This window comes from Neovison vison, chromosome 9 (genome assembly GCF_020171115.1).
Source record: "Neovison vison isolate M4711 chromosome 9, ASM_NN_V1, whole genome shotgun sequence".
NCBI lineage: Eukaryota > Metazoa > Chordata > Mammalia > Carnivora > Mustelidae > Neogale > Neogale vison.
In genome coordinates, this window is record NC_058099.1 from 13,338,895 (window position 1) to 13,363,856 (window position 24,962).

The 24,962-nt window shown below is 38.1% G+C and overlaps 1 protein-coding gene and 1 long non-coding RNA gene across 10 annotated transcripts in view; one reads left to right on the forward strand and one right to left on the reverse strand.

The window, feature by feature from the left end:
• The window catches only part of CNTRL (centriolin), a 90,400-nt gene extending 85,939 nt beyond the window's left edge, over positions 1-4,461 (reverse strand). For 8 of the 9 annotated variants that reach the window (XM_044265010.1, XM_044265011.1, XM_044265008.1 and 5 more), the window contains exon 1: positions 4,361-4,461. The gene's annotated coding sequence lies outside the window, so the exon portion shown is untranslated. Of the gene's footprint in view, positions 1-4,134; positions 4,175-4,360 lie in introns of those variants that run through there. The other variant, XM_044265003.1, reaches the window with a different exon arrangement.
• Positions 4,462-15,325: 10,864 nt separating this feature from the next.
• LOC122916850 lies at positions 15,326-24,485 on the forward strand. Its single transcript, XR_006386313.1, has 3 exons — positions 15,326-15,361; positions 22,938-23,011; positions 24,239-24,485. It is a non-coding gene; the product is annotated as an uncharacterized LOC122916850 (long non-coding RNA).
• The last annotated feature ends 477 nt before the right edge of the window (positions 24,486-24,962 follow it).

The window sequence follows — 24,962 nt, forward strand, 5'->3', positions numbered from 1 at the left end:
CTGGGATTATGAAGAAACTTATTTGTTAAATGGTTGGAACATATATAATATATAGAAAAGAGAGGTGTCATTAATATAGTCAGTCAATTAACCAATAATTAAGAGATATAATATCTTTCTTTGATGATACAGTCATTCTAGGAATGCTGATCTGGAAAAAGATGTCTGGAACTCCTCTCTGGGTCTTGCTTTGAGAATTATTAATACATCTCACCAGAAAATCAGACCCATTTCTTCAGCTACACTTTGTTTTAATTTTCCCGGGTTGAACATTAACTTTACCATCTGTCAAATATTGTGATAAGCTCTTACACGTATCATCACATTAGGAGGATTAAGTATAACAATTGTACAGAATAGGTATTATCATCTCTAAAAAGCTTAAGTAATTTGTTCAAAGTCCCATAACTAATTGGCTAATCCACGGCTTGAATCCTGATCTGATTTCAAAGCCCACGTCTTCATTACCGTGCCATATTGCTGAGTTTTCAGGAGTCCAGATCATGTCTGATTTGCTCTCTAAAGCTTAGCATGGTGCCTCACACAAACTAGACCAGAATAAATAACACTAAATGACCTTGATCAACAGATAGCACATAAGGCAATTCCTGAAGGAAAAACAAAAAATTTAATATAATAGCATCACTGAACTCATGATTTAGCTTCTTACGGTGATGAGTTTGAAGAGAAAAAAATCTGCTATATTTGTTTTTAAAAAGTGATTATTATTTAACTTATACATTAAAGTATAGCCAACTGCCCTGTGCCAAAAGTCCAGTTTACTTTAAACTGCAAACTTCTATGTGTCCTTACTTTCTCTCTCATTTTTTCATGATAAACTATCCATATAGATCAGAAAAGCCACCTCCAATTCACGTAACTGCTCTTTATGCCAGTGACAAAACTTTTGGTCCTAATTTCCCAAGTGTGGCAAAAACTTCTATCGCTACTATCACACCACTCTGCAATGGAAACAAATCTCTTAGTAATACTGATTCTGTACTGACTTGTAAGGGTGGCTCTTTCTAAATAAGAATAATGTACTCGGGGTGCCTGGGTAGCTCAGTGGGTTAAAGCTTCTGCCTTTGGCTCAGGTCATGATCCCAGGGTCCTGGGATTGACCTCCGCATCGGGCTCTCTGCTCAGCAGGGACCCTGCTTCCCCCTCTCTCTCTGCCTGCCTCTCTGCCTACTTGTAATCTCTGTCTATCAAATAAATAAATAAATAAAATCTTTAAAACATATATATACTCAAACTTGAGGATAGCTAAGAGGCATGTGTTTTAAAAATAAAATTGTGTAAATAAATAAACAAATAAAATTAAATATATTTATTCCTGAGTTAAATGTAGGTTTCATGAAGGCAGGAGATTATAAAAATAAAAGAGGGGAGCGACATGACCAACTCTCACTTCTGTGTATATATCTCTCCCTATCCTGTAACAGGATAGAAAATTATATAACTAGAATAGGATGTTGCCACATACTACAAAGACATGCTTTATATATACATATTTTTTTAGTTTCTTGGCTAAAAAAAAAAAGCACATCTTATATTTTTAGGCAATGCAATTATTCTGTATCCCACATCTTAGTCCTCTCTAAATTCTTACAATACTGAACCATCCTGAATTCTCTTCATAACATCGTAATGACTAAGACCTTTCAGGCTTCACTAGACTATTATGAGGAACTCTGTTACCTCTCTTGATCAGAAAATATCTGCTTTAGATTTATAGATTTACAGATTAAAAAAACATATTAGAATGGATTTCTGAAATCTAGGTCAGTTCCTTTCTTTTATAAATTTTAACATGAAAGATTAAGTGATAGTTTCAAAGTCACAATGTATTCCCAGATCCCGTCCCTGGGTTGTCATAGCTCCTGTAAGGCCTGGACAGTGAAACATATCACAATCTCATAAAATATCTAACTCAGTAATAGTGAACTGGATTGTGTTTGAGAATGGCTAGCATTATTTCAGAGACTAGCACCTAGGTGTAGTAAATGGTCAACTACAATTTTAAGGGAGAGATGGGGAGATTGTCTGACACTAGATGTCATTTGTAATCACATTAAGACCAAGCAATAAAAAAAGAAGATGATGATGATGATGATGACGACAGTTGAGAGGTACAGCTAGAGTGTATGAAAGGGTAGAATAAAGAGAAAACAAAACAAGCAAAAAAGTCCGGAGCTGGAGACATATTCTGAAGGCCCAGAAGGGGGTCTGCAGTATAAGAGAAAGTTACTGGCATAATGGGATTATCAGAGTCATATGACTGATGGGTCAGAAAACACCATCCATCCTGTCACTCCCCTGCCCTGACACACAGCTTCTCAGAGACTATACCTCCCCCTCTATTAGGCCTTTCCTCACACTTCTAATTGTCCATCTTCTTTGATCTTTTCCAAATAAGACAGACCACCATTATCCCCAAACCCTCCCTCTCTCTTCCCAGTCCACTCCAACATGCAAAAATCCATCCCAGTTTCTTGACCTCCATATCCTTCTTTCCATCCTGTAGCCTTTTAATCACATCTCAGTATTTTCCCTACAATTCTACTTCATCCCATACCCTCTGACCCATTTAAATACCTTACTCTTTAACTTTCTCTAGTCCTTTCAAATATGATGATTCTCATTCCTCACCAAAGGCAATCCTCCCATCCTGCGCTTGTCAACCTCTGCCTCCTATCCTTCATCTCATTCTCATTGCCAAGTTTCCCCACAAATTCTGTTCCAATTTCCCAACATTGTATTAGCCTCCATTTATCTGTAGTTCTTTCCAGTACCCTACCTCAACACTTCTATATCCATCCTGATTCCCCAAACTACTCATCTTAGCAAATATCTTGACATCCTAATCCATTCTAATACTATTGCTTCAAATTATTCTTCTCCTCCAACAAAACAGCCAAACCTTGACACATTCCTCTTTATCCCAATATGATTGCTTAACTACTAACCTTTCCCTTCTAATACCCTGACCTCCCTCTTCATTCTATTAACATCCTAGGTTCTCCTCTCATGTCTCTCTCCATTCTACTCAGGTATCCTAAAAGCCCATGTTGCCCATCTCTTCCCATTTATTTATTCAGTAATTCAATTTTATTGAGTAACTTTTATGCACTGAGAACTGTGTGAGGCTTTAAAAACAGAACTGAGAAAATAGTGTTTCTACACTCAAGATGCACAAAAGGATTATATCTCCCTCTTATACATGGTCTTTGCACCAAGTAATCTCCTTTATAACATCTTACAATTAGAATTATATAATCATTTGTGCAACAACGTGGCTATCGCTTGTTTCTAAGCTACAAGAAAGCAGAGATTCTATTGTTTGGTGTACACTAAATATTTGTTGAATGAATGAAAAGAGGACTGTACTAAGCACTCTAAAGACATTAGCAAATTTAAATTCTCACAGATGATGTATAAGGTCAGAATTAGTAACCTCTTTTACAAGCGGCAGTGTTTCACTGAGAATTAAGAGCTTGGATTCTAGGACTAAACAGCCCGAGTTCAGATCCTGCTTCTCCATTTACTGTGTGACATTAGGCAAATTACTTAACCTCTCTGATCCTCAGCTTCATCACTTTTAAACTGAAGATGGCTACCTCATGCAAGTTATTTTAAATTCTGAATTAGTTAGTACGTGAAGGGCTTAGAATTGAATTTGAGACATAGTGTAGACTCAAAGGTAACCAGAAGTTATTTTTACAAATGAGAAAAGGTGCTCAGGAAGATTAAGGAACATACCCAAAGTCAAGAGCAGGTTAAGTAACACACAAGGTGGCAGAATCAAGACTTGAACCCAAGTTCTGACATGAAAATTCACCCATCCTTTAATCATTATACAACAAAATATTTGCTTTTCCGTTTAACATTTTTTCCCAACACCCTAACTCATCATTGTCCATGTATTGTATGTACTCCGTACGATACCACGACACGACACTCAAACCGTCCTTTATCCCTGTCATTCCCCACAGACACCTGGCACACCCCAGTCCCTCCCCCCTCCTCTGGGTGGCGGGACCCCCACCCTTCTCGGCGCCGCACCCCGACGTCCACACTTCCCCACACTCCGGTTCTCTATGCCCACGCGCCCCCGCCATCCCCACCCGTGACCTTCTCGGTATCATCCGAACCTCCCTCTTTCATCCTCCTCTCCACGCCCGTTCCGGGCCCTCCCCTCCTTCTCATCCAATCCCAATTCCCAGGAACACGCCCCCGCGCCCGAATCCATCCCAGGCCGGCTCACCCCACGCTTGGTCCAGGCCTTCCCGCCTTCGCCACCGGCCCCCACGACTCTGCCCGGTGCCGGACAACGGCCTCGACCTGGCCTGGCACTCACCGCCAAGGAGCCGAGCGGAGCAGGCCCGCGGGACGAGGCGGAGCTGGGGACGCGCAGCTTCTTCCCTCTAGGCGTCCAGCGACGCAGCGGCCATTTTATTGTGTTATGCCGGTTGCCCAGGGGCCGGCGCGCGGCGTAGGCGGGGCCTGCTGCGGCCACGCCCCTCCCTGAGCCGTTGGCAAGGCGGGGCCCAGCTTCCCGCTGTCTTTGCCGCTTCTGCCTCGGGTACTCAGGGTCGCGAGGCTTCCTGAAGGTGTGCAGCCTGTGCGGGCTGAGGGGGAGAGGTCTCCTGCTGCAGCCGCCGACTAGCCCATCTCCCTTCCTTGAGGCGAAGCCGCCGCTGCCTCACTCCGAGGCTCGGACACGCTTCTACGGGGCGGCTGGGCCAGAGGCGGACCTGAGGGACAGACTTCGTGCTGCCGCCAGGCTCCCGCCCTTCCGATGCTGGCAGCAGCTTCTCCTTGCGCGGCCTCCTTCTGAGGCGAATCGTCGCCTTCAGGGACCAGTGACGCCAGACGTGGATGAAACGCCGGGCTTGGACTCGGCTGCCACCTGAGGTTAAGGGTGCGAGACCAGCCTGGGAATCTGGACAGCGAATGTTCCCGTGGGCTGTGGAGAATGTTCCTCTGGGGACAGAAGCAAAAGCGAGAAGCCTCTGAGGAAACTTCAGTTAGGGCTTGCCTGAAAATACTGCATTTCACCGCATCCATCCAGCAGTTATTTAAAGAGAATTTAGCAGAAACTGTGCATTTAAGGAAAAAAAAAATTATCGTCAGGGCGCCCAGGTGGCTCTGTCGGTTGAGCTCAGACTCTTGATTTCGGTTGAGGTCAGGATCTTGGGGTGGTGAGATCGAGCCCCAGGTGGGGCTGCTTGCTCAGCGGGGAGTCTGCTTGGGATTCTCTCGATTTCTGTCCCTCTGCCTCCCACACTTGCTTCTAAATAAGCATAAGATCTTAAGAAAAACCAAAAACATCGTCAAGGACACCCTCCTCCAGTCCAGCCTCCCATTTCCCAGCTTGTAGCTTGAACCGTGTCCCCACCAAAGGCTGCACCATCTCCAGAAATCTCCAATGCAGTTACTACCTCTCTTTTACCATAATCTTCGAATCTTAAGTCCTTTGTTCAAAAGACGCCCATCCCAGCACAATGTTTAACCTCATTAGGATACCCAATCCCTCATTCTTAACCATTTGCTCTCCATCAGTTTCTAAATTCATACGAGAGTTCATAGTCCCATCTTTGTAACAATGTTTTGGAAATTCCTTCTATCTGTGCCTCAGTTTCCTCATCCATGAAATGGGGTACTCATACCTACTTCCTACAGTTTTCCTGATAATTATGAAAGTTAAGGCCTGTGAAAGAACTTAGAGAAGTGCCTGCCCCATAGTAAATTCTCAGTATGTTTTAGTTATTATTAGGCAAAGTTTTCCATTGTGATATTTCATCCTAGGCTTGAAAGAGGAAAAGAATTTAGTCAAGGTGTAGGACAGTGGGGGGAGAATTTGCTTGGCAAAGGGAACAACTTGTGCAAACCTCAGGAAAAGGGTAAGAAAGAACATGACAATCAGCTGGTTGTTGAGTAGATCATTATAGTTGGTGCAAAAATCTGGAAGGAAGCTAAAAAGAAGGTGGGAAGAGGGGCCATATGGAAGCCACATTGGGCACTTGTAATTTTTCCTCAAGTCAGAAGTGGATTCACCTCAATAGGAAGTTTGGGTGATTCCAACAGGGGGCACTATTCACATTCACATGAATGGAGCTCCCCACCTGTCTCTTAGTATTTATGCAACACAGAAGGAAGCTGTTGGAGTTGTAGAAGAGCCAAAATTCCTAAAAAGCTCCAGATTTTAAATTTTAAAAGGAAGATATATTCATTTTTTATTGAATTTAAATGGATATTTGTTAGTTTAGAATGTGTACATCTCTGAAGTTCAGTTCTCTCATTTTTTGTTTGTTTTGACATTCATTTCTTTTTCTCTTTTTCACCAGAGAACTGGATTTATTGCATAACCTCAGTGCTCTGCCTCGCAGTCTGTAATGATATTCAGGTGGGTTCCATTATCAAATCATGGTGTGCTGGTTCATTGTAATGTTATAAAAATATACACAAAATATACAAATACAAAACATATAAAAATATTAAAATCCATCAAAAATATACACTAAATCCAGAGGATAGTGGAAAATACTTTTCCTGTGGCTAGCCCATATCCAGTTAACCTTGATGGATACTCTCTAGTCCCTTATTGCCAAATTTTCCTCCTTTATCCAGATACAGTACCCTCTACTAGTGTCTAGCATGAGGGTGTTGGACAGACCTTGGGCCTTAGAGATGTCAGAGGGGAGACCTTTCTCTAGGTAACTAGAATATTTACTGCCTCTTTTTGCATGCTAAAAGAACCTCCCTCCCCAAAGCAAGAATGAGGATAGGAAAGGAGTGAGGGTACCTCATTCATTCCACGCTAATTTGTATTTAACTCAAAATACGAAGTTGTTTCTCTTCTATTGCATTTGTTATACAAATATTAGCTATAGTAGAGTTGCTTAGCTGTTCCTTAGTTCTTTCCTAATGATAGCAAAGTTACTTTGTTTGTTTGAACTTGCCTCATTTCGAAACTCAGTTTAAAGATTTTGCAAATTTGCTTTAGAGGATTCTAGGGAAGAAGCTTCTGTTATTGTCATTTCCTTCTGTGACTTTAAAATTTAACTAAATTACAGATGTATTTTACATTAAATTCTTGTGAAATCTTACATTTACATTGACATGGATGGAATTGGAAGGTATTATGCTAAGTGAGATATGTCAATCAGAGAAAGAATTATTATATGGTTTGGCTCATATGTGGAATTTAAGAAACAGAACAGAGGATCATAGAGAAAGGGAGGGAAAATAAAATAAGATGAAATCAGAGAGGGAAACAAACCATAAGAGACTCTTAACTATAGGAAACAAACTGAGTGTTGTGGAAAGGGAAGGGGGTTGGGAGATGGGGTAACTGGGTGATGGGCAATAAGGAGGGCATGTGATATAATGAGCACTGGGTGTTATATGCAATGAATTAATAACTGAACTCTACATTAGAAACTAATGATACATGATATGTTAACTAATTGAATTTAAATAAGAAAATAAAATAAAATAAATGCTTTTTTATGTCACATAGTAAGGTAATTTGCAATATAAAATCATGTGCTATGTCTAGATGCAAATTTTACATTAGATACTTATGAATATTAACGTGTGAAAATAACCTAACTTCATATAACATAGCATGACCTGTCTGCAAAATACCAAATACCTAGGACTTGGTTTGCAAAACCACTGATAATCTCTTCTCAGTATACTGGGTTCTTTTGTTTTTATTGTTGTTCATCTCTGCTTGCTTGCCTCTCTATGTGTTTTGTCTATATGTATTAAAACTCTTATTACGTACCAGATTTGTGGGAATGCAGGGGTGAGTGAGATAGACACAGTTTTAACCCTGAAAGAGATTGCAATCTAGTGGGAAATACAGAAATGTAAGATGCTCTGATAATGAAATAGAATTTTAGACTTGATGATGTTCCATGTGAATCCATGTGTGGGTTGGGTCCAGATAGGAAGGCCTACAATTTCCAGTGATTTACAACAACCCTATCCACGTTAACCTTGGGCTATTTCCAGTGCCAATGTTTGTAATGACACTGAGACTTGAAGAATTTGAGGCCTGCCCTATGAGTTCAGATCTAAAGGCCTAGACAGGCCTCTGTGCTCAGGTCCAAACCAGAGCCCACTGAGGCAAACCTTGAACCCCTCTGTCTCTGAACCATACCACCTGAATCAAGGCTGATATCTATTATTCAACTCTTTAGGGTTGGAGTGGCTCTCCCATGTGACCAGAGAATATTTAAGTCCAGAACAGCCTCCAAATGCTACTGGCTTATATGTAGCTTTGAAATATTTTAATCTTAGGAGATGGTCTCCTAGAAGAGAATCTACTTCTAGTACAGTAGTTTAGCCTTAGCTGTATATTTAATTATCAGAGGAGCTTAAAAATTCTCATGCCTGCCCACCCCACCTGCTCAGAAGAGGTCTTGGTTTAATTGGTCCACGATATGGCCTAGGACTTTTAATGTGCAGATAAGACTCAGAACCATTACCCTAGTTCATGGTGGAAACAAAAGAAAGAAGCATCATTTGACAAAATCAGCATGTGAGTTCTTCAATTTGTTCAGTTCCTTTGTTCAGTAAATATGGCAAATATGATTCGACCCTGCCTGCTAGACATGACTACATTTCATTAAGGGAATCCAGACAAATAGAATGTAAAAAGGGATGGATAGAACTGTGTAGGAAGTGTTGAAACTCAGTTAAGAATATGGTCTTCAAGGCACACACAGAAAGAGGCATTTATCCTCTTCAAAGTAGATCAAAGTAGTAGGGGAAAAAAGGGATTGTAAGCTGAGACCTGAAGACAACCAATGGGAATTACTCACATAAGGAAGCTGGGAAGAACATCTAAGGCAAAGGGAATAGACAGCCTGTCAAAAACCAAAGATACTTGAGAAAGTCACTTCAGGAAACCAGAAAATCAGCAAGACTAGAGCACAGTTGGAACAATAAAACCATAAATTAAGTGCCACAGCCAAAGGGTCTAGATGAGCCATATTAGGTGTTAAATCTGTAGATCAGTTTGGGGCATATTGCAATATTAACAATATTAAGTCTTCTGACTCGTAAACTTGGAATGTCTTTCTATTTAAGTTTTCTTTAAATTCTTCCCACATGTTTTATAGTTTTCAGAATAAAACTTTTATACTTCTTTTGAATTTTTTTCTAAGTATTTTCTTTCATGCTATTATAAATGGAAGTGTTTTCTTTTTTTAAATTTAAAAAAAAATTTTTTTAAGATTTTTATTTCTTTGACAGAGAGAGATCACAAGTAGGCAGAGAGGCAGGCAGAAAGAGAGAGGGGAGGAAACAGGCTCCCTGCGGAGCAGAGAGCCCAACACGGGGCTCGATTCCAGGACCCTGGGATCATGACCTGAGCTGAAGGCAGAGGCTTTAACCCACTGAGCCACCCAGGTGCCCCAGGAAGTGTTTTCTTAATTTCATTTCAGTTTAATCATTACTGCTGTATAGAAATACAATTGACTTTTGTATATAGATCCAGTATTCTGCAACCTGACTAGACATATTTCTTAATGTTAATTTTTTTAAGTGAATTCCTTTACATTTTCTATATGTAAAATTACATCATTTACAAATAGAGATAGTGTCACTTCTTCCTTTCCTTCCTTTTATGTATTTTTCTCACCTAACTGTCCTGGCTAGAACTTCCAGTATAATGTTGACTAAAAGTGGGTAGAGTAGGCATCCTTGTTTTTTCCTGATCTTAGGAGGAAAGCATGCAATCTTTTACCATTTAAGTATGATGCTAACTGCGGATTTTTCTTAGATGCTGTTATCAGGTTGAAGAAGTTCTATTTCTAGCACATCGAGTATTTGTTGTTTTGTTTTGTCTTAAATCATGAAAGCGTATTGAATTTGTTTGGTAAAATGCTTTTTCTGAATCTATTGAGATGACCATGTGGGTTTTGTCCTTCATTCTGTTATTATGGTATTTTACATTAATTAATTTTGGGGTGTTAAACCAATCTTACATTCCTGTGGGATTTATCGCACTTCCTCATGGTGTATAATCTTTTTATATCCTGGATTTGCTTTGGTGGAATATTGTTGAGGATTTTTGCATGTATTTTCATAAGTGATATTGGTCTGTAAGACACCTTATGATGTCTTTGGTTTCAGTATCAGGGTAATACTGGTCTGATAGAATGAACTGGAAAGTGTTCCCTCTTCTTCTATTTTTTGTAAGTTTGAAAAGAACAGGCATTAATTCTTCTTTATATGTTCAATCTAAATTCACCAGTGAAGCCATTGGATTTGGGTTTCTTTTTGTGGGTAGTTTTTAAATTGCTAATTGAATGTCTTTACTTATTAGAGGTCTTTTCTGATTGTCTCTTCAGTCAATTTTAGTAGTTTATGTATTTCTAGGAATTTTTCTATTTCATCTTTTTTTTTTTAAAATATCATCTGTTGGCATACAATTTTCATAGCATTCCCTTATATTCCTTTCCATTTGTGGAATATTAGGAATAATGTTTTCTCTTTCATTCATTATTTTAGTAATTTGAGTCTTTTTTCTTGGCGAGCTTAGCTGAAGATTTGCTAATTTTGTTGATCTTTTTAAAGAACCAACTTTTGGTTAGGTTGATTTTCTCTATTGTTTTTCTATCATTATTTCCTTTCTCCTGCTTGCTTTGTATTTAGTTTCCTTTTCTCTTCCTACTGTCTTAAGGTGGAGGTTAAGTTGTGATTTGAGACCTTTCTTTTTCTTCTTTTTTAAGATTTTATTTATTTGAGAGAGAGAGTGTGTGCTGCAGGCACACAAGCAGGGGGAGGGGCAGAGGAAGAAGCAGGATCTCTGGAGAGCAGGAAGCCTGACAGGCTGGATTCCAGCACCCTGGGATCTTGACCTGAGCCCAAGGCAGATGCTTAACCGACTGAGTCACCCAGGTGCCCCGAGATCTTTCTTCTTTTTTAATGTAGGGGTTTATAGCTACAGAGTTTCCTCTAAGTACTGCTTTCATTTCATCCCATATATTTTGGTGTGTTGTGTCTTCATTTTCACTCATCTCAAAGTATTTTCCAATTTCCTTTGTGATTTTTTTCTTTGACCCATTGATTAGGTATTAAGTTTAAGATGCAAATTGGATATCCAAGTGGAGATAATGAATAAGGCAGTTAGATATACAACTCTAAGGCTTAGAAGAATGGTCCAGGGAATGAAATTTAGGTGTATTGATGTATATAGGCAATATTCAAATTCATGTGATTGCATGAGATTGCTCAGTGAATGAATGTACATTAAAAAATAGAAAAAAGCTGGAACCTTGGGGCACTCCCAATATTCAGATATCAATTGGAGATCTAAATTTAGAAGTCATCAGTAGAGAGATGGTCTTTGAAATAATGACTTTCTTGTTTGTGAACTAAGGGAATTATAGTTAGCCATGGTAATTTAAAGTAGCCAAATAGCTCAAGTGAAGAGCCTGCTGAATTCTGTAACTTTGATAGGAACACAAGTACATACTTTCCTCATTCTCCCTTTGAATATTAAACCATGCAGCAATGATTCTCAACCACGGACCATTTTGCCCTGCTCCCTGCCAGGGTACATTTGGTAGTGTCAGGGACATTTTGTTGTCATGGCTGGAAACATTCTGCTAACATCTAGTGGGTGGAGGCCAGCCATACTGCTAAACAGCTTATAATGTACAGGGCAGCTGCCTATTGCAATCATTCTGCCCCAAATGTCAATAGTGCTGTGGTTGAGAGACCTTGAGATACCCCCACTTGTATAATTTTTCTTCCCACTTGTCTGTCACAAAGTTGAGAGGAAAAACTCTAAAAATTTCAGTATTAGGGAATATCAAATGTTTGTGGCCTGTTTGAGAAGTACTGATATAGTGTAAAATTTGAGCAGACACTTTTTTTGGCTCCAAATCTTTGTCACTGTGTTTGTTTCTTCTTGGTGATAATGTGAGTCTGTGCATGGGACTGAGTACAAAACGAGGAACATTGTTCTTTTGTGGCCTAAATATTGACGCCTATGTGAAAAAAAAGGCATATGTTAAGTATGCCCTTGAAATAAAGTGTTTTTTTTTTCTTTTGGATAGCTTCAGTTACTGAAACAGTTGGCCAAAAATTAAAACAGAGCTAAAATCATTCTCATTTCTTTTTTTTTTTTTCATTCTCATTTCTGATGAGAGTATTTCTGATACTGTTTTTCTGAAAATGTGCTGGACTGGATCTATACAGCTGCAATCTTAAGGTCCTTTTACATTAAATCATTCTTTTCAGTACATTGTTGCTTCCTAATTTTCCTATCATTGCTCCTGCTTGAAATGGTTGAAGATTCAGTCAATGGTTTAAATATTAGCTCACTGGTGCTTTTCAGAAGAATATGTTGCAATAGTGCATGTGTCAGCAACATTACTTTCATGAGAATGTTCATGAACTACCCACACAAGTCCATCAGTCCCAACAAAATTATAAAGTCAAGCATTACAGTTGTAAAGCTCCTGCTTAACACACTATCAAAATCTAAAACTTTTGTTGTATATCAGTTTTTAAAGTTGCTATTATGAATGTAAGTTTAACATTTCAGGATTTCATGTATTTCTGCTTGCATTTTACCTTAGAGAACAATTTCATTAATGCTTTGCATTAAATGTACTACCTCTATTCTTTTCATGGAACAAAGAACATTAGTAGGTCATAAAGAGATGGCCAACATCCCCAGAGTCAGAGCAGTAAGGTCAAAATATCCTTGTTTGTTTCCCATTGCGTACAATATGAAGTCCACACTCATTAACATGGCATTCTGGACCATATACAATCTCACTTAACCTCCCTTCAATATTATCTTCCTTGGCCCACCCACAAATTCATTCATTTCATTTGGCAACAACTTTTTGAGTGTCTAACTGCTCTTGGGTACTGTAATAAGCTCTGGGGTGTGTCCCCATTGTATATGTTAGACTCATTAACTGTCCTCATTGGAACTTATAGCCTAGACAGAAGAACAGTCAAGTGAAGAGGCAATCTAACCCCTAGGCATCCCAGCTATACCTAGAGACTTGCAATTCAGGATGGGACCGGGCATGCAATTGAACGCAAATTTGAGAAAGCCTAAGAAAACAAAAGCTTCATATCTCCCTTGGCCATGTCCTAGTCATTGACATTGGTGAATCATTTCTAGTCCTAGAGTTCCTGGGAACATCTCAGCATTTGGGAAGCTGCCTTGGGATTTCAGACCTGCACTAAAGTGGATCAGTACAGGCCTTATCGTCCCCAATTCAAACCAGGCCCATTCCAGGGAAGCTTCAGAACTACTTCTATATCTTAGACATTCTGCATGAGGTACAGGATGATAATCCCTTCCCATGGTCCATAAATTTAGAACGTAGAGCCCGAGATGGGGAGGCAAACTCATGCAAGTGGCTTCATTGCAAGACTTCTCTTGAGAAAAACCTGTGAGCTGTGAAGGAAGCTGCACAGAGCACGGCAGGAGTTAAGCAAAGATGTGGTGTCAACTGAGGTCTAGTTTTATCCTTTTCCCACGGAGGCTCTCTAGCATGCATGGTACCACCAAGTTGTCCCACCTTGAAGCAAGGGTGCTAGGCAATGCCCCTGAATCGGTTACTGACTATGGGCCAATCCGTGAGAGAGGATGTAACTTCCCAAGCGTTTCTGGGCAAGCTGTCCTCCATGGATGAGGGAAATTACCTGGAGAAGGGGAAAATTTTTAGCAGCCAACACTCACATCTGTAGGGTGGGTGCACCAAGCCCAGGAAAGGTTATCTGGTCATGGGATCAACTGCATCTTCTATATCTACACCCAGAAAATGGGCCAGAACAGCTTCCAGGTGTTTGTCTGTCTCCAGTTTTGAAACATCTTTCTAGATGCTCCCATTTGGGTGTCTTTTCTGGTTTACTTGTCACAATCTGCTTTATACTTCGAATTCCAAAATTACTTATGGACATTAAAAGCTTGTGATTTAAATTCTTAGGTTTTTGGGGCACCTGGGTGGCTCAGTGGGTTAAAGCCTCTGCCTTTGGCTCAGGGCATGCAGGATCCTGGGATGGAGCCCCGTGTCAGGCTCTCTGCTCAGCGGAGCCTGCTTCCTCCTCTCTCTCTCTCTGCCTGACTCTCTGCCTACTTGTCATCTCTGTCAAATAAAAAAAATTTTAAAAGATCTTTTTTTAAAAAAATAAACTCTTAGGTTTCCTTCTCAGTGATCCCACTACCTAATGTTAATAATTAACCTGAAGACAAATTCAACCAAATTCTTCAAGCTGAGTTTAGGAAAAGGAGGGCAAGTTCAGGAAGGGTCCTGTCAACAGTTTAATTCTACCCCAGCCATGAACATTTCTAGTCTATATTTTTTTCTACTTGGGAAAAAGTTGGGTACTGGAGCAAACGTACGTGAAAGATCCCATTTTCATTTGCAATGTATTTTGGTTATAACTTTAGAGAAAACAGAACTCAATCACTGCCACATGAAATTTTCTATTTCTGAAAACTGTGGTTGAATTTCTTCTTTTATCTATTGTCCTATGCCAGTACTCTGTTTTCTACATGAGTACTTTGTGAGCAATGTATGACTTGTATTCTGAAACGTTGTGTTTTTCCCAAGCCATTAGCCTTGCCCCACGGAAGAGTAACTTATTGATTTTTGATTAAAAATGGATTCTTTGAGGGGTACCTGGGTGACTCAGTGGGTTAAGCCTCTGCCTTTGGCTCAGGTCATGATCCCAGGGTCATGGGATCAAGCCCCACATCGGACTCTGCTCAGCAGGGAGCCTGCTTCCCCCTTCTCTCTCCCTGCCTCTCTGCCTGCTTGTGCGTTCTCTCTCTCTCTCTCTCTCTCTGTCAAATAAATAAAATCTTTTTTAAAAAATGGATTCTTTGAAAGACTGATGCATAATCCCTATTTGCATTTCTTATAGAGGACTCTATTAAACATATCCAGGCTGCAACTGATCAAAACTACTTCTGTGGGCACCCTTGAAATCTCATTTTTGGGATGCTATCAGAAAGCTATCCTGGCCTTATCATAGATAATAAAATTTTGAGAAATAAAAAATATGTTGTTTGGTATAAGAAACATTGCTAATTTCAATTAATTCTCCTAAGTGAAAAATGTTTTAAAAATTATGTTTTATTAACAGATTGACTATATTTTATTGTTTCAACAGGTATGTTGTCTCAGCACCTATTGTATTCTATGTTGGAACCTCTGAAAATGTAGTAATTCAAGTTCATGGATACACAAACTCATCTGCTGTGACCACGGCTATTAAAAGTTATCCTGATAATAGTTTTACATATTTTTTTGGCCAAAGTAATTTAGCTCCAGAAAATAAACTCCAAAGTTCTGCAAACTTAACTGTATGTATTCTTATAATAGTTTCTTTTATATGTCAAATGTTTCTTTATATAACACACATTGATCCTTTTTACATATGTGGGTGTAAAAATGTGTTACATCATACTATTAAGTGCATTTACTAGTTGATGAGAGATAAATGCCATATGTTTATAAAGGTAAGTAAGTGGGAAATGTTAAATAGGGAATCCACTTTTGATTTAAGGACAAGGTAAAGAAATGTAAAATGAAATAAATATGAAGCAGATAAAAGTTATTAAGGTAAAAGGATTTGATGACATGACATATGTGACCAACACATATACCTGTTTAAAAATTGCAAGATGAATACAGTAGTCTGCTCTTATCAGCTGTTTCACTCTCCAGGGTTTCAGTTAACTGTGGTCAGCTGTGGCCCAGAAGCAGATGATCCTCCTCCTGATGTATCATCAGAAAATCAGTCATAACCTCACATTATGTCACAACACTTGCGTCATTCACCTCACATCCTCTCATCACATAGGCGTTTTATCATCTCACATCATCACAAGAAGAGTCAATACAGTAAAGATATTTGAGAGAGAAAAAAAGACCACATGCACCTAACTTTTATTATGACATATTGTTATAAATTGTTCTATTTTATTATTAGTTATTGTTAATTTCTTGCTGTGCCTTATTTATAAATTAAACTTAATCATAGATACTATGTATAGGAAAAAACTGTATTTATACATAAGGTTTGGTACTATCCCTGGTTTCAGGCATTCACTGGGGCTCTTGGAAGTTACCCCTCTTTCATAAAGGGGGACTGATATACTAGAAAGAGATTATTTATATACTTAAATTTTATATATTCAGAGGAAAAATAGAGGAAGAGAAAGACATAGACGTAGGTTTGATTCTGTTGATGTAAAAACTTCCAAGAGGTGAATGGAGAAAAATTTGAAGATTAGTCTTCCTAAATTATGTATAACATTCTAACCTCTTTGTTTCCTACAAAAATTAGTTTTTTCCTAAAGTATGTACTTATATTTTTTATAGGCTTTGATTATTTTCTTATTATAGGCTTTTATTATTTTGAATCAAACAAATTTTCTTTCAAATGAATTTGTGAACAATGTTCAAGGAAAATTAGAGACATGTCCTTAATTACTATAAAACTTACTGACCATATGTAAGATATTGGAAGAGAGCTACATACTAATTATATAATGACCAATGGACATTGAATGGACGTGAAAAACATTAGCAAAAGAAAGGTCTCAAAGTATAAATCCATACAGAACTATAAATATATTTTTTTCATTTATACTACCATGTGGTAAGTCATTTAATCCGCCCATTCTCTCACGCCTCTATTACTGATAAGCTGTTGATCTTTCTTAATGACTTGATTATTTTATCTTTTAAAAATTGAATTTTTTAGTTATTGTCATTTTTAATAGACATTAAATTGGGATCAATTTTTGAAGTAATTATTCCAAACTAAATTTGATAAGAAAAATATATTTACTGTTTTATTTTACAAAATTTTCACATTCATTGTGTATAAATCAGATCACTTTCATAGCTCACTAAAAGACAAATGCTTTTGCTGTTTTAAGATTATCATATATTTTCTCTGTTAACATTTTTTTTTTAACAGATACAAGCAAGATTTATCTGGAGTACCCAATGCAGTTTTATACGTATATTTAGAACTTGTATCTGATCATTTTTCAAAAGCAACAAAAATTCCACCATGCTATGACAATGGATTTCTTTTCATTCAGACAGACAGATGTGTTTACAATTCAGACCAAGTCAGATATAATAAAAAGGGAATTTTAATTTCTAGGAAAAAGGAGGATGACCATTTAATGATATTGAGACCAGTGGCTTATCTTTGGGGGGGGAATGAAGTTAATTCCCAACTTTATATCACCAACAAAAATAGAAGAGTTGATGAAAGGTTAAATTGTATATTATGAAAACAAAGAATCAGCAAAATATAAGCATAATTTAGAGGTAGAGGGAACTTCCTTAGAATGATGCCAAGTTTTCTATCAAAATGGTTTTTAAAAAAACTTGAAGTGAACTTAAAATTAATACAAGAAGATGAATTTTAACATGAAAAAAATCCTACTTATTCTCAATATCATATTTTATAAATAATATTTCAATTTCATATTAACATAGAAAATTATGAACGGGATTGCAAAGTCCACCTAGCAATGTTTTTTCCCATGTTTCCATTGGAAACGGTTTCAGTCTTCTTCCAGTAAATTTCCTCTTACAAATTATCTCAAGGGAAGGAAGGCAGATTAGGTTCTAATGGGTATACAGAATGCAGCAGCACTTGACAAATTGTCATTAAAGATGATGGCAATGGTGATGATGTTAATAAGGTGACCAAAGATAGAGGTCGCCTCCATAATTTTAGCAATGGGACAAGTTCCCTGCCAGTACACATTAACTGCTCCTTAGACACTCAGAACTGTTTCTTGGATGCCTGATCAGAAAATCACTACCTACCTAAGGAGAGATGCCGTGCCTGTGAGACTCTCACCTTCTATGCTTCAAGTACTTAATGATTTTTGCCTGCATCTTATCTGTTAGAGAATGCTTCATTGAATCTGTTGACACAATTTACTGCTTCCTTTTTTCTTACTCTACTCTGTAATAATTTCAGATACCAGGGAACTGCAGTCTTTCTTATCTATCAGTGGTTTAAAAATATAAAGGGCCTAATGAAAATAATTAGTTGAATCATATTTTAAATGCATAAAGTGAAATATTTAAAAGAACCCATTCAGGAAATTTTTGGTGAAAAGAACATTTTTTTCACTTTAATATAAAGTTCACATCCAATATTCTAATTCATCTTGTCTATTTTTTTTTTCTTTTTTAAAAGTAAGGTTTGAGGGGCGCCTGGGTGGCTCAGTGGGTTAAGCCGCTGCCTTCGGCTCAGGTCATGATCTCAGGGTCCTGGGATCGAGTCCCGTATCGGGCTCTCTGCTCAGCAGGGAGCCTGCTTCCCTCTCTCTCTCTCTCTCTCTCTGCTTGCCTCTCCATCTACTTGTGATTTCTCTCTGTCAAATAAATAAATAAAATCTTTAAAAAAAAAAGAATCAAAAAAATAAAATAAAATAAAAGTAAGGTTTGAAGTGGCGGGGGGGGGGGTGGGAGGGTGGGGTACCAGGTGGTGGGTATTATAGAGGGCACAGCTTGCATGGAGCACTGGGTGTGGTGAAAAAATAATGAATAATGTTTTTCTGAAAATAAATAAATTGAAAAAAAAAGTAAGCTTTATTATATCCAATGTGGGGCTTGAACTCATGACCACAAGATCAAGAGCCACATGCTTTACCAACTGAGCCAGCCAGGAGTCCCTAATTCATATTCCCCTTTAAACTTGGATTTTACATTTGGACTTTTTCAATGTTTATTTTTTTATTTTAAATTGCATGACCCTCATGCTTTAAGGTTATTAATAATATTGTCAGATCATTTAGAGTTGAACAGAGTTTCTAATAATGACAATTTTTTCGTATAGTAGAAGTTTGAATTATAAGGAACTAAAACTATCACAAAGGAAAGTTACCTTAACTCTTATTGTGAGTTTGCCTTTAACTTAAATCAAAACTTAACCTTGGCATTTTCATTATATGAACAGTTTTCATCAACATAACACAACTCAAAACTGACATTAATTTATTCAATTTTAAATAATAGCAGACATTTATTTAGCATGTATTATGGGAAACTTGGTAATTTTATACTTATTTTATCCCAATTGATAATTTTTGTGTGTAAATTAAATGTTAGTTAAAAATATAGTCATATGGCTCCATTAAAGAACACCCTTTAGGAGCACCTGGGTGGCTCAGTGGGTTAAGCCTCTGCCTTCAGCTCAGGTCATGATCCCAGGGTCCTGGGATTGAGTCCCGCATCGGGCTCTCTGCTCATCGGGGGGCCTGCTTCCCCCTCTCTCTCTCTCTGCCTGCCTCTCTGCCTACTTGTGATCTCTCTCTGTCAAATTAATAAATAAATTATAAAAAAGTAAAAAAATATAAAAACACCCTTTATTTATTGTTTTAAATAAATATAAATCATTATTTATTTATTTTTATAAGTAATTATTTTTATTATTAACATACTATGTATTATTTGTTTTAGGAGTATAGGCCTGTGATTCATCAGTCTTACACAATACACTGTGCTCCCCACAACACATACCCTCCCCGATGTCCATCACCCAGCCACTTCATCCCTCTCACCCCCCTCCTCTCCAGCAACCCTCAGTTTGCTTCCTGAGATTCACTGTCTCTTACAGTTTGTCTTCCTTGCTGGTTCTGTCTTGTTTCATTTTTTCCTCTCTTCCCCTATGACCCTCTACCTTGTTTCTCAAATTCCACATATCAGTGAGATCATATGATAATTGTCTTTGTCTAATTGACTTATTTCGCTTAGCTTAATACCCTCTAGTTCCACCCATGTTGTTGCAAATGGCAAGATTTCATTTTTTGACGGCTGCATAATATTCTGGTGTGTGTGTGTGTGTGTACGCATGCGCAGGCACCACATCTTCTTTATTCATTCATTTGTCAGTGGACATCCGGGCTTTTTCCACAGTTTGGCTATTGTGATCATTGCTGCTATGAATATTGAGGTGTAGGTGCCCATTTGGTTTACTACATTTGTATCCTTAAGGTAAATACCCAGTAGTGCAATTGCTGGGTCATAGGGTAGCTCCTTTTTCAACTTTCTGAGGAACCTCCATACTGTTTTCCAGAGTGGCTGCACCAGCTTGTATTCCCACCAAGAAGATAGAGGATCATATGGGAAGGGAGGGCAAAATGAAACAAGAGGAAGCCAGAGAGGGAGACAAACCATAAGAGACTCATAATCTTGGGAAACAAACTGAGGATTGCTAGAGGGGAGTGGGAAGGGAAGGATGGGGTGGCTGGGTATTAGACATTGGGGAAGGTATGTGCTATGGTGAGTGCTGTGAATTGTGTAAGACTGATGGATCACAGATCTGTACCCCCGAAACAAATAATACATTATATGTTAATTTTTTTAAAAGATTTTATAATTTGGGGCTTAACATTAAAAAAGTTAAAAAAGAAAGAAAGAAAGAAAAGAAATGCAACTGATTTCTGTGCATTGATTTTATATCCTGCCATTTTACTGAATTTCTGTATGAGTTCTAGCAGTTTTGGAGTGAAGTCTTTTGAGTTTTCCACATAAAGTATCATCTCTGCAAAGAGTGAGAGTTTGACTTCTTTTTCTGACTGACAGACTGACAGAAGACTGACTTCTCCTAAAAGATATTCTAAAATTTATTTTTCTTTTCCTTAGGAATTTTTAAGAATATCCAGATATGATAAATATGTGATCTGTCACTCTTCCCAGGGTTTCTTTGATTATTAAAGGTAGCACTGACATTTGATCAAGGTTAATTTGGTTGGCTGTTGGATTGGTTTTTCCCTTAGGAGGAGGATTAACTGCAGCACTGATGATCTTTGTAGAAGAATGCCATTTCACTTACATTGGACTTACACTGAACGTGTAGTTTGGGGTGATATCTGACTTTATACCTCTATATAATTATTTCAGTCTTTATTTTTTTAAGATTTTATTTATTAGACACAGAGAGAGAGACATCACAAGTAGGCAGAGAGGCAGGCAGAGAGAGATGGGGAAGCAGGCTCCCTGCCGAGCAGAGAAGCCCCATGTGGGGCTTGATCCCAGGACTCCGAGACCATGACCTGAGCCGAAGGCAGAGACTTAACCCTCTGAGCCACCCAGGCGCCCCTATTTCAGTCTTTCTAAACAAAGCTTTGTAACAAACACAGCAACAACGTATGTCTTCCATTTAGATAAGTATTTCCAATGTTATTTATCTATATAACAAATAAAAGAAGGCAATATTTTCCTCACATAATAAACACACACAGCAAATAACTGATGACCCATAAGATCTGAGAACCGATCAGTTGTTGTTCAGCTATCATGACTTGACTGATGCCCAACAACCTCCTTTACTCTGACTCCAGCTTATCCACTTCTCTAATTCACTCTCCAAGCTCTGCTGCTCACGTGATTATGTTAAAATCCAAATCTGATCATGCCACTTCACCACCTAAAACCACTTCTCCATGACCTATCAGGCAAAATCTGTGTAGATTAAAACACTCGCATCCACTGTTCTTGCCAACAGCTCCAGCTCCCCTCCCAGCAGCCCTCGCCACTACCCTTTATTGTGCCCTCTCAGCTCCAGCACTACTTGCTCTTTGCAGTTTTCTTACCTTTTCCTGGAAATTCTCTTGTAAAAAACTTTTTCTTCAAATCCAATTTAATTGGCATATACTGTATTACTAGTTTCAGAGGTAGAATTTAGTGATTCATCCATTGCATACAACACCCAGTGCTCATTACATCAAGTGCCCTGCTTAATGCCCATCACCCCTTCTTGATCCCCCACGCCTGACAAAAGGTATTTCACATTGGACAACCCAGCTCAGATGCTGGGTTCTCCAAAAAGTGTCCCCAAAGAATTAAATACTTCTTTGTATTCTTACTGTAGTTTGTACACACTTTTATTGAAGGACTTATATCTTCTGTGATCATGTATTTGTTTATATATTTCTCTCCTCTTCTAGAATGAATTCTTTGAAGGCAGACAATTTGTTATTTATCCCCATATTTATTCTTAGGACTGTGCCATGCACGTGATAGACACTTAGAAAATAGAGTTTGGACTGATAGATTTTAGTATTCTGGAAATTCCTTATGTTTGAACGTTTTTTAAATTACTTTTCTTAGTAGGGTTCACTGAGTATAATATAATTTTTATTTGACAACGTATCACAGCCCTTTAAGTTTATATAAGTAAGGCAATGAAAACAAAACATGGGAGTGTATATTAGGTTGAACTATGTCTTTGTCTGTTCAGGCTTCTAAAACAGAATAACATAGACTTGGTGGCTCATAAACAACAAGCATTTATTTCCCACAGTTCTGGAGGCCAAGAAGTCCAAGATCAATGCACTGGCAGATTTAGTGTTTAGGGAGAACCCATTTTCTGGTTCACAGATAGCTCTTTTACTGTAACCCCTCATGGCAGAAGGGATGAGGGAATTCCCTGGGGCCTCTTTTGTAAGGACACTAATTCCATTCATGAGGGCTCCCTCCTCCTGACCTAAGCACCTCTCAAAGATCTCACCTCTAAATGCCATCTCATAGAGGATTAGATTTCAGTGTATGAATTGTTGGGGGGAGGGACACAAACACTCAATGGATAGCAAATCATATGGATGCGCCTATATCCAAATATTCTTGACCTACACAAACCGCTATTTCATATTGTTCAAACTTAATCGATGTATAACCATTGTTCTGAGAATGGAGGATTCCCTTGTTATCCTTTGCTCTTTTCTTAACCTTCTCCTCACCCTAGGCCACTGATTTAATTTTGTTTTCTTTCAATTTGCTTCAAGAACTTAAATGGGAAGACCGTAAACGTTTCTGATTAATAGATCATGTTAAATTGGTTCCAGGTTAATTAAGGCTCACCTGTGTGTGACAGCTATGGAATATTTCATTTTCCAGGCATCAGCTGGAGTTGACGGTAACTGATTCTCTGGCTACCTGGGAAATTCAAGGTGTTGGCACTTCAGATAAAGGTAAACAACTAGTATGTTATACTGAATTAGGGAATAGTTTTCATTGTAATATTTTTATCTTTTTATTGACAGTTTCCCCCGGAACTTTGGCAGTGGCATATTTTAGACTCTAATTGTAACCTAGTATATAAAAAGAAACATCTATGTCTTTGAACATATTTTGTTCACTTAATGTTTTTATAAGCCATCATTTTGTGAGCAACATTTCAAGTTCCTACTTTCCTAAAACCTTTCTGATTTTCTGGGAGGTTCAAGTGGGGGATAAGAACAGGATTCATTACTGAGTTCTCCCTTAAATTATGGGTAACCATGCAAATCAGTACAATTTGTAAATTATTTTTAAGAATCTTTGATTTTTTTACAGCTCAGTATTTCATCTATTAAATCCATAAAATTCCATAATTAATTAGTGACCCTTCTGCTACACTGAAAAGAGGGAGACAGACTGCTAAAAAAAAAAAAAAAAAAACAATGCAACATTGTAACCAGAGCACTAACAACAGCAAGGAAAGAACAGCAATCTGATAAAGTTACAAAGATACTAAATTCTAGCAAAAAACATTATAGTGCCTATAGTACTTTATCTTAAAAATAACAACTTTGACAGAAAGCTGTGTGAAGGAGGGCTGTGGCAGCTGAGTTATGGAAACAGTGAAATGTGTGGACTTCTGGGGAGGCTGATGGCCACATGGAGCCAAGATGGAAGTATGTGGGTTGAATGGACATTATGTCATAGTACTCTGTTACTCATTTGCTGTGTGCATTCAGCGGAGTAATGTACTTTGTGTTCGGCTCCTATTAACATGGTGGCAAAAAATACCAAAGTGTTGGAAGAAAAAACTGCATATGAATCAGCAGGATGCCTTGCTATCATTCTCTTACTTTGCAGTCATTATGAGCTAAGTAATATGCAGGCTTATCTCTGTAGCAGAACAGATGATAGCTAAAAAACAGTTGTGTGTATGTACTTAATACTTTTATCCAGGGCCCTAATTGGAATTATTCCAGGGCCATTGGAAGTTGTTGATGTTTTGTTGTTGTGGTGGTGGTGGTGGTAGTTGAAATTTATGAACTGCTAGTGGAAATGTGAACACTGACTAGATATTTGATGATATTAAGAAAGAGTGTGAGGTTTAAAAAAGGGAAGTTCTTTTCTTTGGGAGATACATACTGAAATATTTATAGATTAAATAAAGTGATGCTGGGATTTGCTTCAAAATATTCCAGGGAGTGCAGGAGAGATGCGCACAGAGGGAAGAGCACTGGCCAGAAGCAGACTAAATGACCCTTCCTACTGCGGTGCGTTGATGGCAGACCTACAACTGGGACTTTGGTCGTTTGACTTCTAGGCCTATGTTTTTTTTTTTTTACTTTAGAAAAAATTGATTCCATATGCTTCAGATCAATAAAATTGGTCTTGAATAAATTGTCCTAATAAATAATAATAATAAAATAATATAATAATAATAAAATGAGTATGTAATCCAGGAATTAAAACCCCTCATCCCAGTCTGGAGTGCCCATATAGTTAATACTATTTTATCTTTCAGCGTTTAGGTTAGAGCTATTTTCTTGAGGAAACTTCCTTTAGCTCCAAGCCTAAGCTCTGATAGAACTGTTACTTTCCAGTTTATTATAGTTAATGTCTGTCTCTTCTACTAAAAATAACATTTACTGAAGACTTACTCAAGGTCAGATTTTGTCCTAAGCTTTTTACAAGAATTAATGTGCCTAATTCTCACCACAACCCTATGAAATACATATTTTACTTATTCTCCCTTTACAGATAGGAAAACTGAGGCACAGAGCGATTAAGTAATTTGTGCAAGGTCCAACAGTGAGTAGCAGGGGCAGGGCCCAAGCCCAACAGTCTGATTCACAAGTCCACACACTAGAGCTCCCTGAGAGCAGCAGCTGTCTCTGTTTGCATCCTTTGTGCTCACCTGGCAAG